The following is a 14,097-nucleotide window of genomic DNA, read 5'->3' on the forward strand; positions in this document are numbered from 1 at the left end:
TGTCACTGAGTTTAACTTCTCCCTGTTTCACTCTATAGCTCTTTTCCCTAGAAACAGCTTCTTTTTGTGAAATTTCAAAGTGAAATTTCCAGTTTTGTGGTGTATCCCATTTTCAGTCAGCTGCTGAGCTGTCCCAGATGATGTTTTAGCATGTTGGTCAGTTTTAGACTGCTTTGTTTAGATGTTTTCAAACACACACACACACACACAGATATACACACACTTCATAGGAAATAAGAGCCGGGCTGCCGGTGCTGTTTCTCAGTGGGTGCACACAAAGCATGAATACCATATATGGTTTCATTTCATATCACACATTTTCCTTTTTATGTTGGAGCATAAGTTTTGGAAGTGCCTGTCCATCCCATACTGTGTTCTTCTTTACCAGTTTTAATGATGAGCCTGCACTGCCAAGCAGTTTCCTTTTTTTCCCTATAACACTGTTAATGTTGTCCCACATTTCAAATAAAACAGAAGCCTTCAAAAAAGATCATATAACTTATTCAGACTTGTTGCCAGTCCACAGAGTCAGCTGTAACACAGAGTACATGAAAACTAGTTAACAAGCAGAGGAGACGTCAGGGATAAATACAACAGTTCAAATCATTAACTAGGCAAATAGATAAATAGCTGAAAGTACTAAGCAGCTGAAATAAATAGGAAATAGTCCCCGAGGTTGAATAGGTGTCTAACAGTAAATGGTAAAGGTTAATTTTTAGCTGAAAGTAAAATGAATGAATGGTTGAAAATAGCTAAAAGAAAAATGTCAGTTGTGCATGACAGACAGCATTTTCAGTCTCTTCCAGTCCAGGTTTGTCATCACATTTTTATATTCCACTACAATCCACCGCCCAGCAAAGCTGTCCCACATTGTTCCCTGATGTGAATCGCCTCTGCTACTTGCCCTACACAAGCTTGGACCAGAGCCATTAGAAAAAAGTGAAGCGACAACATTAAGGAGGTAAAAGTTTCCAGGCATACCACCGTCTGTTGTTCCTGGCAGGGATGGTGACTGAGCTAAATTCAGGGCACCCGTTTGGGTCTGAGCCTGGTCTGAGTCTGAGTGTTCTGGCGGGAGCAAGGCCTCCACCAGGCACTGAGAGCCAGGAACCAGACGTTTCAGTGGGTCTGAGGCAGCAGGCTTTTGTGGGAACCTTTGATACCTGAGCCTGACACTGGGGCTGATTCATCCTGGCTGGTTAAAATGCCAGGCACACAGAAGAGCTGCAAGAGCTAGAATAGAGCTTGAATAAAAGTCTATTCAGGATATTTCATCAGCTGTGCATGTCTTGGTCTTGATAGTATTTCATCTGTGCACTAACATTTCCACACCTGATCTCTCTCTATTTTACAGAAAGAGAAGAAAAGGTTGTTTTTGTAAGAGGGTGTGACTGTGTAGTTAATTCTTCTCTGTTACATAACCGTCACTTGCACCAGAGAGTCGAAACGCTTGCGGACATCGTTCAGGCAGCAGAGAGGGATAAATCACCACAAGTCCGGGGTCATTTGAGTTTGTGTGGAATTGATCCAAGCTTGACAAATCCTCATAGAGCTCACTGACTTTTATTTGAAAAAATGAAATGCTTTTCTCACTGCCAAATGTAGCTCACAGAAGGATGCAAATAGTAAACCTGAGAGCCTTGTGTTCATCAAATAAACACTAATTGGTTCAATTTACAGGCTTATGACTCATTGATACTGAGGCAGCTTCTAAAGCTTCAAAGAGAAAAGCTTTATATCCCCGACACCTTTTTCAAAAGGTGTTTGGAAATTATTTCTTGGTCTGTATGTTCCCATCCTGTAGGCATTGTTTCTGATGCCACCTCATCCATTTCTCTATTATTCGTGTTGGCCATTAAGCCTGGATTCTGACTCAATAACCCCACTGGATTTAATCAACAGAGTGCATACGTTTTTCTCTAAGTATTTGGCTGTCTTGTCTCATCATTTTATGAGAGTCAGCAGTCAGCAGATCCTCTTTGGCTGAGTACTCAGGATGTCAGACGGGAAGATACTAAAAAGAAGTGGAGAAAAACTGGAGGACACCCAAATATTAGAGAATTAAAATACAATAAGGTACCCTCGTGCAGATTTGCTTCCTGTCAAGGACGGAGCTGTTTCAGCTCCACAGTGCTCCCAGTGAGCTGGACTGAAAAAATAAGTGGATATATTTAAAATCAGTCTCTCCAGGTGGCCTCTTACAACAAAGAATTTCCATAATCACTTAAAAACAGCTTTCCTTTTTCATTTCCAGGCATCCACAAAAGTGGCTGGGCCTGACAGACAGTAGCAAGAGAGGCAGGTTCTTTCATTTTCTTACAGGAAATCCAGGAAAGCCCCAAAACTGACATTAATCACCATGTGCCTGAAGGATTTTGTGAAATATAAAGACAAATGAACCCAGTGTATTGTTAAATGAGAGGTCAAAGGACCATCAATGGGACATTGCAGTGTCTGAAACAGAAAGAAAAGATCAAATCTAGTGTCAGCTACACAACAGAGAATATTTAAAGATAGAGCTGAGTTTATTTTTTCCCGTACCTCGTCTCTGAATCTGTGCAGTGCATGTTTACAGTACATCTGTCTCTTGGTATAATAGCAGTCCTGACAAAGTTTTGGCACCAGTACTGTCTATATCACTTTGATACACATGTTGACCTCTAAGAAATGATCTGCTGTTGAAGGAATCTTTGGTACCAGTTCAGCAAAGAGTGAAGCACAAGTGAAAAAAACCTGCAGGCTGGAAAAGATCCAAGAATCAAGACCATATCTGATCTGTAACATGCTGTTTTGTTAGGAAAATGTTCCTCAATTAACAAACAACAAAGCAACATGTTCTATTTAAGTATATGCTCTTGACAGATAAAATCAAAATAAGATAGAAAAGTTAAAAAGATTTTATTGTTTTGATGATAACTGTTAAAATCAATGTTGCAGCTTCAATCCTAACCTGTGGTATCTGGATCAATGTTGTATGTGCATGAGTGCATATGAGGTGGAACAAGACATAAAGTCTGTTACCACTTCCATATAAGCCAGCGCATTTAAGCTGTCTCTGCAGTTTTTACCAGTGCAGCGTGGAAAGCTGGCGGCATTCTCAGCAGCAGCAGCAGCAGACATTTTTTTCTCAGGGAGGTGGAATGAAGAAGTATCTCCTTAAAACACATTGGCTGGAAAATAGGCTTTCTGACAGATGTGTATGCAAGTGAAATAAGACAACGTCAATGCAACACGTCTCATGGCTACAATTCAAACCATACAGCCCTTTGTCCTAATGTGACTTCCCAAACAGGACTGTTTAGTGTACAAAATTCCCAAACTTTCTTTTGACCAGTAGGCACCTGTCTTCTTTTGCCCAACACTGTCATTCAGATCCTAGAAGCTATAGAAACACTGGCACCTTAAGGTGCTGGGTATGAACATTTTCCTGTAATGTGAAATACAGTTATCTATGGATTGGTGAAAAAGTAGGCTGGATTTGAATTTCTCTCCCGGGCCTCTTTTATCAGTCCTCACTGGTTCAGCGCTTGTGCAGACAATTAATGGCAACACTATGAATGTATCTGAGAAGAGTCAGCCCAAGAGTGTGCGCCATTGGCGTCATTTTTATAGTTCACTGCTTGACAAATCTTTTATCCCTCCTTCAAGTGGTCACGTTGAACAGGTCCACTCATGATCAGACATGTCATACACTTTATTTAAAGAATGCAGACGTTTTTGTAGAGGCGACAGTTGCTAGGATGGCGCTCTGTGTTGTTGAAAAAGTAATATCTGTGACCCCCACCTGCATGAGAAAAATCTTCAGTGACCTCAATAATCATAGCATATTTATGTTTTATCTGACAAACGGCTCCCAGCTGATAGCTACATAAGTAGATCGTTCTAAGCAGAGGGGACGGTCTGCATTTATGCTAGAATCCATTTATTGTCTGTCTAAACACTTCTCCACATGGAAAACTAGAAACAGAACCCAGCATGGAAAAAGTGACTGGATCACAACAGAAGGTATTTTAAAAGAGATTTTAGGTCAAAAGCTACTCAAGCTGTCGCAGTGGTAAATTTTTCACCATGTTGTGAAAGTTTGAAAAACAGTAGAAAAGATGTTTCCCATTAAGGCATAGACAACAGTCTTTAGTCTGCATGAAGACCTTTGGTGGATTTTTAACGTCTTCATTTTTCCTCCATTATTTACCTGTCCTCACGAGTACCATAACAAAGAAAGTGTCCAAAATGTCTAGACTGCACCTCTATAACAAGAACAAGCCGTGATTGTTGATCAATGTGACACGAAGTGTTTGCTGCTCAAAAATAAAGGAGGATGTTGTGGGGATGAGGTTGAGATAAAATCAAGTCTGAGGGAAAGTCTGAGGGCACAAGGGTCAGACTTAGTTATGTAAGAGTTCAAAATGTAGATAAGCGGTGAGTTTGTTATTCATGTGTGTTTATGTGTGTGTTGGAGATTCATCCTTGCCAGGGGATTTTCCATACTCACTGCCGTATTTAGAAACAGATGCAAAATTGGCAATAGTTGGGTAGAAAGCCTTAGAAAAATAAACCCTCAAAGCATTCTTCCCTCTGTCCCAGCTAATTTCACACTTACCCACTTTCTCACTACCATTCTCCTTTTAATACAGTCTCCTAGACTGCACTGATTCTTCTTGTTCCTTCAACCCCACCACACAATTTTACTCCTTCGCGTGGGTTTCTTTTCTCATTTTTTCTTTGAGGATTGTAAACACACGTTTTTTTTTTTTGCACTGCTGTGGCTCAGTTCAAAACAAACACAGTAATTAATGCTAGTTTTTACCCTGACAACGTCCATCCATACCAATCACTTTCTGCCAGCTGAACTCCTCCACTTTGATGACAATAATTTATAAAGGTGCGAAGGATTTATTTATTATTCACGAGTAATTCTTTCACTCTGCCTCTCGCTGTGCACCGTCTGTTTCTCTCCCTATTCTTCTTCCCCACCTCCTCTGCTGATTTCTGTCCATGTGAGGTAACTCGGCATCAGTGGAAGACTTCACAGCAGCACGTGAGTGACCTCATCCTCACACATCTGCCAGTGTTTTACCGACCAGGGCCTTGTGAGGGGTTTAAAACACTCCAGAGGTTAGATCAACACACATTTATTATAAAGACTCAATTAACACAGCGTACTCATATTCATTCAAACACAGGATCACTGCACATTTTGACAGTCTGCAGTGGCTTGTGGTTGCAAACAGACATACAGCATGAGCCTGCACCCACAACATTCATACACACTATATGCTGAGCTCCTATTGTCCCTCCCATGTGCTTCCGTTTGTCTTTCCACACCAGACAGCCAGCCCAGGCAGCTCCTGTTGTGATGTGCCTTTTCCATCCAGAGCTGTGGGACTCCGCCAATCAGCCTGAGAAGAGCAGGGGCCGCTCTTTCACAGCGGCTCCACATTCAAGGATGTTTTTTAATGCAGAGTGATTAATAAGACGTTAGGTAAAATATTGCCTTGGAAGGCTCCTCAGGAAACTGCATTCTAAATTTTCCAAGTATGACTTCCCTTTAGTATGAGATCACTTTTCAAGATGTAATGTTTTTCTCTTTTTTCAAAATCCAGATTTAGTGGTGTAACACAGTTGCCAAGAAAGTGGGAGAGCAATGCTTATCTTCAGTCCCCACTTTCAGGTTCATACGACATCGGAGGACTGCGATGTCTGGATCATGCACCTCTTCTGTTTGTTGAGTCAATGAGTGTTATCATGTTTGCAAATGCTGGTACATGATATTTGTGTTTGATCACTTTGCAGCAATATGTGCAACACATGTCTGCATACATGGAAGTGTTTGTGTTATTGTTTACTCCACATCTGTCAGCGTCCCGCTGTGCGTTTCAGTGATAGTTAAATGATAAGACATAACATCTTTCTGCTACTACTGCAATCCTGATTGCCTCTGTGTGTTGTTGAGCTGTCTGTTTCCACAGCCACTGGCAACAGGGTGTAACATTTACAACCCCAGATAGACAGACAGGGTGGGAGTAAACATAAAAGACATGAAATGGATGATGTCTCAGGGAAAAGGGAGAACAAAATGTAAAATTCTCCAAGCCCAAGGCATGAGCTGCTCAACCTAAGTCAAACAGCATTTGCAAACCATTCTTAACATTTGTTTTAACTTGTGTTGAGCACCAGATGAGTTTTGACATGTAGGACAATGCAACGTGCCATGAGTCGGTTTAGTCATTTTAGCGTGTCTTGGCAGTTGACTTACCTAATAACATCGGAGCTGTCCTGCTCCACCTCTGTGGTGCTCTAGCAGGGTTACACAAATGCTGATAACTATTTGCAACAGGGATCACAGGACCTGAGAAGAATCTCGCATCAGAAGCCCAGAGACATATGGGGATGGATTCCAACAGAGTAACATACAAATTCCATCTTAACCCACATGGCAACGAGGAATAAGTCAGCTTGTCAGATATTCTCAGGTCTGAAGAGAGAGACATAGTAAACCATACCATGCTTGCATGCAGAGGTGTGTCTGCTTTATGTTATGCAACTTCTAGCCATGACTTATGTCATTCATTTCAGTGAGACCACTGTGGCAAAGGAGCAGGCTGTTTGGAGTAAAAGGTGAATCCTTTCACAGCATAGTTTACTAGTATCCTGTAACACACTGCATTGGTCAACCAAATACATAAACAGACACCAGCAGCTACAGTACAATGAGCTTTTGGCTGGATTCACCTTAAGGAAAGATATTTTCAACATCTCCAACCATGTCAGTTTAAATGGTTCTGGAGAAACATGCTCACTGTTTAAATGTGACTATAAGAGCACACCTTAAGTCTTTGCTAGAGAACATTCATATTGTTGTACCCGGCATTTCTGTTGGAGCATGGGGTCTTAATTTTACTGTGTCTGGACAGAGCAGATTCCTGGAGAAGCTCACTACAGAAGATGCTGGCACTCGTTCGTCTGATGGAAAACAAAGAAACCAAACAGTTTCCTGGCTGTTGGCACAATGGACCCCAGACTTATTTATAACACTGGGGAATTAACATTAAGACAGATGATCATTTGGTTGAGCCCAGTCGTGACCAATATGTTCTCAAAAGAAGATTAAATACCTGCTGTGCTTTGGGACAAGATTGATATCACTCTCTTGGGTTGCTTTTAGGAACAAAGTTGTATCCTGGAGAGAGAGATGGGAACTAGAGTCTCACTCATGTCTCAGATAATTAGAGTTTCTGTCTTGGCACACAACTCAGACCAAACTGAAGCCACAAAAGTGACAATTTAACTCTCAACAATTGATAAAAGGAAGGAAGTTTTGGCTTTTACGACTGTGTAATACTTTAACGCATCACAGTGTGTTCTGTCGAAGTCTGTTTCCCCGTCCGGATGTGTTTCCCCTCAATAAGTTCCCGAACCAGAACCACCAAGAGGGGGGCGGGGGGCAACACCGACAACACGGATTTATTAGGGGGGAGCACATTTGACTCAATAACACCTGCCCAGGTGTCGGTGACGTTAAGCTACATTAAACTGTATGTTGGGATTTCAAAACCTTCCGGCTTAAGAGAGAAAATTTCTCATAGGATGTGAATGTGAAAAAAAACTTTAAACACACCGGATCCACTACGTCCACTACTTTATAAGGCACCAGAAACCTCATCCACACAGGTGAGTGCTGCGGAGAGTTAGCCTGTAAGCTAGCTTAGCTAACATCACCGTAGCGTTAGCATAGCTAACACTATTAGCGTCAACCTGAGGTGTGTTGGCTGTAAGGTCATTAGCTTTAAAACATAAAGCTGTGTTTATGTGGTACCTGTTGGCTGTATCAGGTGTGCTCTTAATGAACTCTTATTTTAAAGACTTCAAGCTCAGAGTTGTGTTTTAGTGACGCGTCGCTGCTCAGGGCGGTTAGCTTAGTTTGTTGACCATCTCTGTTTACCTTCACCAACAAAGCAAATAAGCTTGTTTACTACCATGTGAAACTATTTCTTTAAGTCTTGAGATGTCTCCATCACGTTTTTACGAATACTGAACAAACAAACTAAAAGTGACCTCCCTCTTATCACAACAAACCCACTTAAAGCAGGATGTTTTTAACAATAATAAATAACCAAATAACAATCTTAAGTATCTTTATAAATAGCTCTGTGGTGTACAGGTAAACTGGAGCATTCATACTCCAACAGCAAATACAAAATCTCATTTCTGTTTAGATCAACATTATAAAACTATACAACAGAAATCTCTTCTCAATTCCTCTCAAAACCTTTGGTTTACTGGCTGACATAAACAAAAACCAAAGATCGGCTTGGCCATGTTCTCTGATCTAATTAGTTCATTTTTAAAAAATGCCCTGATCGCCCTGATATCAATATCACAGATCGGCTGAGGACAATCCCTACTTAATTCTGTGCATCTCCCCGGTGTAAATGTGTGAACGAAAGTAACAAATAATATTCAGCTGCTCTTAATTTTACTGACGTATTTGCACTTGATGCTGTGTCAGTCCTAATACACAGTCATTGTGTGATATGAATGTGTTTTAGTTATAAAACCATAGAGCAGTGTCAATATTATACTAACCCTACTGGTTAAAACAAAATCACATCTTTCAACTTAACAATAGGGGCCACTATGTTGGAAAGTTGACATGGAGAAAAAAATGACTTCCAAAACAAAACTTGTCAAAGGTAGTTTCCTTAGCCAATGCTGTGTTTGGATTATCAAGAAAAGCCGCTCTTGGCCTTCTTCCACTGGTGTGGACTTTTCCGATGACATATTTGTATCTTCTGCAGTGGTGGAGGGTAATAATGAAGTAATAGAAAATTTGAGCAACTTGGCATATGACAATAGCAGTGGAGGTGATTTAATAAACCTTAATCCAAATGTTTAGAACTATGCCCATGATCTGCAGAACTGTTTTCAGATGAGGTCAGTATCAGACATACTATAGCTTAGTTGGCACTCACAGAAATGTACATATGTTATTTTAGCTTTTTTGCCGTCGAAGTCGATTGTCTCTTTAACACACTCTTGGGTAAGGTTGTGCATTTGTTAAATCTGTATGATCTTCTCACTCCTTGTTTCTTGTGTTGTCAGGCTTTTCTTGACATTGCCATGTTTCCAAAGCTCAGCAGTTAAGCTGGTGAGAACAATCTGACTTGTTCTGATGAGAAAGATGGTTAAAAATATGAAAATGACACCCAAATTGTATGAAACCACACCTTGCATTTAATTGCTACTCTAAGGTGTAATTATGGTACTTGTTAAACAGGCAACCACTGGAACTGTCAAGCTGTTAAGAGGAAATTAAAAAGAAATTCTTTCTGTGGCCTTTCTTAACAATTTGATGTATTAGTACTTAATATCAGTGATGTGTCTCCTGAAGATCAAACACTTTTGTTTTTACTGTGTTGGACTCTGAATAGGTCACCTCCTGGCACTGATTTATTTACAAGGTCACTCAATGAAAAAGAACTGTGGATAACAATGCATCTTTTTTTCTTATAGCTGATACAACTGGTCTTTAAAAGTCAGGGCAACCTTCACAACCTGTTGGGTTCATTTTGTCAGGGTTTTATTATGGTCTGTAAAGATACCACAAATGAGTCGCTACATCTTTATCAGATGTATATGAGCTAAGTGTAAGACAGGATGACACCACAGGAATGATTACCCCAAATCCTAAATCGTATCTTCGTGGTTTGTGGGTCAATAAAAGTGAATTATATGTAAAAAGTACTGGATTCAGGAACATTTGCTCATATAATTGAGTAAGCTGAAGTGTTATTCATGTGTGTGTATATGTAGTAGTATGTGTCATTGCCCATGCATGTAATGACTGATGGGATATGTTAAATGCACCTAACAGACACAGAGTTTCAGTCCATAAGTGAAAGAAAACCCTGATCGCTCCATGTCAGTGATGTCAAAAGCGGTCTCTGTTTTTCCAGGTTTGTTTCCATCACATAGAGTAATTTTAGACATCCATGTCATTAAATGAGTTTAGCTGTTGACAGAACTGGAATATGGTGCAGCACTTTCTCCCAGTCTGACCTGATTACCTGGAAATTAGTTTGCCTTGAAAAATATAGCCCCATTTCACTGCCTCAGATTGTGGTTTGCTGAATCATAAAACAACTGGTCTTTCCTATGAGTGTGTTTACTTTTTTAAGGCAAGTTGAATGAATGTTGGCTATATTTCTGCAGCCAGCGGGAGCTGAGTTTAAGGAGTTCCACCGTGGTGTATTTCATGACATCAATAGTATATCTCTAATGTCTAACCTCCCTGCATCCAAACTGGATCTCCCATTTTAATTCCTGCTCCACTCACAACAGGAAATGAGACACTAACATTCACATTTCACACTTTCACATCTTCTGTGCAACCCTAGCAAAAGTCTTACGGCTGATCATTTGAAAAGATATTGATCATTTTTGACTTCTTTACACAGACCCCTCGGCTCCCTCCGACAGAGCTGCCTTAGGTTTATGTGTGACCTGTCCGTGTGCCAAAAGAATGATATAATTGCAAGTCTCAGCAGGCTCAGTGTGTAATTGACTTTCACAATGACCTCAGACTAGTAAACGCAAAAGAACCCCAACTCTGATCCAAACCCCATTAAAAGAACAGTGAGCTGAGAGCAAAACAACCGAGTCTGTGTCACTGTAGGCTGCCTCTTATGTCATCTTGGATTTCAGTAAATATTATGTCTCTGAGCAATTGATAATTCCCAGATCTTGTATATTCAGGAAGAGCTTGTTCTGAGGTGCAGAGCGTTTTCTGTGCCTGTCTGTTTGTTTATGACTCCTGTTTGTGTAATCTGGTTCTGTTGGTGGAAAAGATACTGATATTCCCTTGGATTCTCTAGATGTCCTCTCTTGTGTCAGTATGTCTTCGAGTGCACGTAACCTTTTTGTATATTCTTACAGAGCTGAACCTGTAGAACTGTATTTGACAGAGTAATCCTTATAATCAAGACAAAAGCTTAAATTTTCATTTCAATATCAGGCTCAAACAGAAAATAGAGTTTTTTACAGGCTGCTAAAGAATATTATAGTATACAGAAAAAATAAGGTATTTAAGTACATGCTTGTCACCTGCTTTGGTGAATTGATTTGATTTTGTTATTTATAATAACACCATGTATTTCAAGGTGTAATCAGATGTTAGAATACAGGGAATTAATAACAGGCCATGGATGATGTTGCCGGTGCTGTTTTTGTTCAATGGTTTTACTTCTTTATTTGCTGAGTTCATGTTTTAGACATGAAGTGTTTTTAGTTAAACCAGTCTGAGAAGCTGAACAAATGATGCAGTTAAATCAGATAAAAAGATTAACTTCACTTAAAACAAAGTCAGTCCTAAGACATCTTAATGCTTTCTTCCCATTTAACTGTCAGTTGCAACTTTCATATAATAAGTATTTTAAAACTGCTGTTGTTGATTGGAGATACCGACCTACAAAGTTAATAATTATAGGTCAGCTTTGGCCAGATATTTCCCTGAGGAGTATGTGGGGACCAAAACAGAATAGGTATTAATTAATAGGTGATCTTTTGCTAACAAATCAGTTTAATAAGGTGATATGTCACTGTTGCTTTGCACTCAAGTACCCAAATATATGATATCTCAACTATAAAACATCAGTGTATACAGCATATAAAAAGCTTTTCTGTAGGCACTGGAGACAAATTGAGAAATTAGAGAATAAATGATACAAACAATGCAGGAAATTCACTGTCTGTCAAGCATTTCTTGACAAACAGTATTTCTATACACAGATGAAAAAACAACATTCTTGGTTTCTCACCCTTTTCTTCTCATTTGCCTTTCTCTTTTCAACCTTCAACTGAGGGTTCTTGTGGTGATTTCAGCTCTCTAGAATGAAGTCTTAACTTTTTCCATCCTAAATAGCGTGTGACCCACTTCTATCAGAAAGAAACAAAAAGCAGCATGTGGAAAACAAGTTAGAAGACCTGCATTCTTTCAGAACCACAACCTATTTTTTTAATCAAGACATTTTTGTTCTACATTACAATCATATGTATGGAAATGAGATCTGTCTAAATTAACACAGCAATGCCAAAAGTAGCTCAGTGGCAATAAGAAGTAGCTTCATTTGTATCATAAGATCCACGTGGAGATAGTTATCTGGGCCTGGCCTCAATTAAGCAATCATGGCCTTTTGCCATTTTTATATAAAGGATCTGCAGTTTGCTCTTTGCACAGATCTTGACTGAAAACTATTATAGATTCTGACACACATTGGGAAATAGCTGACATATGATGTTTTAGTTCTGTGTCATTATTGATGGGCATCATGGTGTTAGCTTGGCTGGAAATTTGCTACATTTCAACATCTTTGGACAAATTTGAAAGGCTGCTTTTGTGTGCTTGTACGTGTGTGCATGGGGTTCATGTCGATGGTGGTCACCATTTTATCCTGCTGTCTTCTGATGTCAGTTCTTGGCTGCACTTTTTACATCACAGCAGATGTAACAAATCACAATCCAGTCCTACGTCCAAAGTCTAATAGTAAGGAATGACGAAATAAATTATTAATGAGAAGTGAAAACACTGGTGATCCAGCTCTGTCTGGTTAGACAGGAACACCTAAAACACTGGAGGGCAAATGTAGGACAAATGTGGTCTTAGACTTTTATTAGTGTTGGATGAGAAGGTGCAATTATACATTATGAAGTACTCAAATTAGAGAAATTAAATTCATAATATTATCACTATTTGCAGAAAAAAAATACTTAAAAGCCTGTAAGAATATGGCTCAAGCCTTTGACTTCTATAGGCTACTTGTAGGCAAATAGTCACTGCCTGTATTTTGAATCTAAAATGTATATTTTTCAATTAATCACTTATTAAAATAATACAATTGGCTAAAATTGTTATTCAGGAGTACAAATTCATGTTTAAAATCTCTTTTAAAAAACTGAAACCCCAGTTTGTCAGTCGGCTCAATTCTTTCTCTAAATCTGTGCTCCTGAATGCACTTTTACCAAAACTCTACATAACAGCATGTGAAGTCTGGTTTTAGTTTCACAAGTTTAAAGTTACTGTTTGAAGCATTAGTTTTTATTTATTATAATTAAGAGGATGTTAAAACGCCTCAATTAGGACTATTAGCATCACAAGCTATAAATGCTGTTTCAGGTCTTTCCAAGAAGCAGCGCCTCAGGGGAAGCAGTTTCAATCTTGGCCCGCACTTATGTTTTCCTGCTTGTAGCTCTATGTTGTCCCATTATACAGACTATGGTTTATCTATTTTTCTTCTTCCCCTTGACATCATCATCGTTTCTAACACACGTACACCATAACTTTATTCTTTCTTACATCTGCAGCAGATGTGGTAGCCTTCATGTATATATTTTTAAAGTTTGTCCTCTTGTCTCTTCTCATGTCTTGTTTGTCTGTGACAATGGTATTTGTGCTCATATAAACATTTGTCTATATTTATGTATTTATTTTGTATTTTAATGCCTTAGGTCTTAAAACAGGATACAGTTCCCCATCGGGCTTAGAATGAAATATTATTATTCTCTGCTCAGGTGAAATGGCACTGCAGCCTGCAGCCAATGAAAATATTTTGGGGCAAAGAGAAACTCATCACTCACTGAAAACACATGGTAGTGAAGGTTTTCATCCATGCACAGCAAACCTGGAAAATATGTTTAAGAGCTGACAGCCAAAAAGAGTGTTGACAAATTGGTCTGCTAACACTCCAAAAACAACCATTATCTTTCCATCACTTCCCAGGGGAAATATTTTTTGCCCTCTCAGGGACTCCCTCTGCATTTAATGTCTTTTAAACCTGGCAGCCATAGAACGTCAGAGCCTCAACGAATTACTGCCTGTGCTCCTAAGATAAGAGACTGCAGGTTAGACCTTTAATCGTGTAGCGTTTTAAGTAAGGGAAGTGAAAACTGCATCATCTCTGATCATTAAGATTAATGCTTTTAAAAGCAGTTCTTTTATCCATATATTTCTGGCACTAACTGAAGTTAAATGTGAATCATATCCATTAGTGTTAGGTGCCGAAGTGATAGATGTATGGTGTAATAATGAACTCTTAACTCCTT

Source organism: Mastacembelus armatus, chromosome 24 (genome assembly GCF_900324485.2).
Source record: "Mastacembelus armatus chromosome 24, fMasArm1.2, whole genome shotgun sequence".
Classification (NCBI taxonomy): domain Eukaryota; kingdom Metazoa; phylum Chordata; class Actinopteri; order Synbranchiformes; family Mastacembelidae; genus Mastacembelus; species Mastacembelus armatus.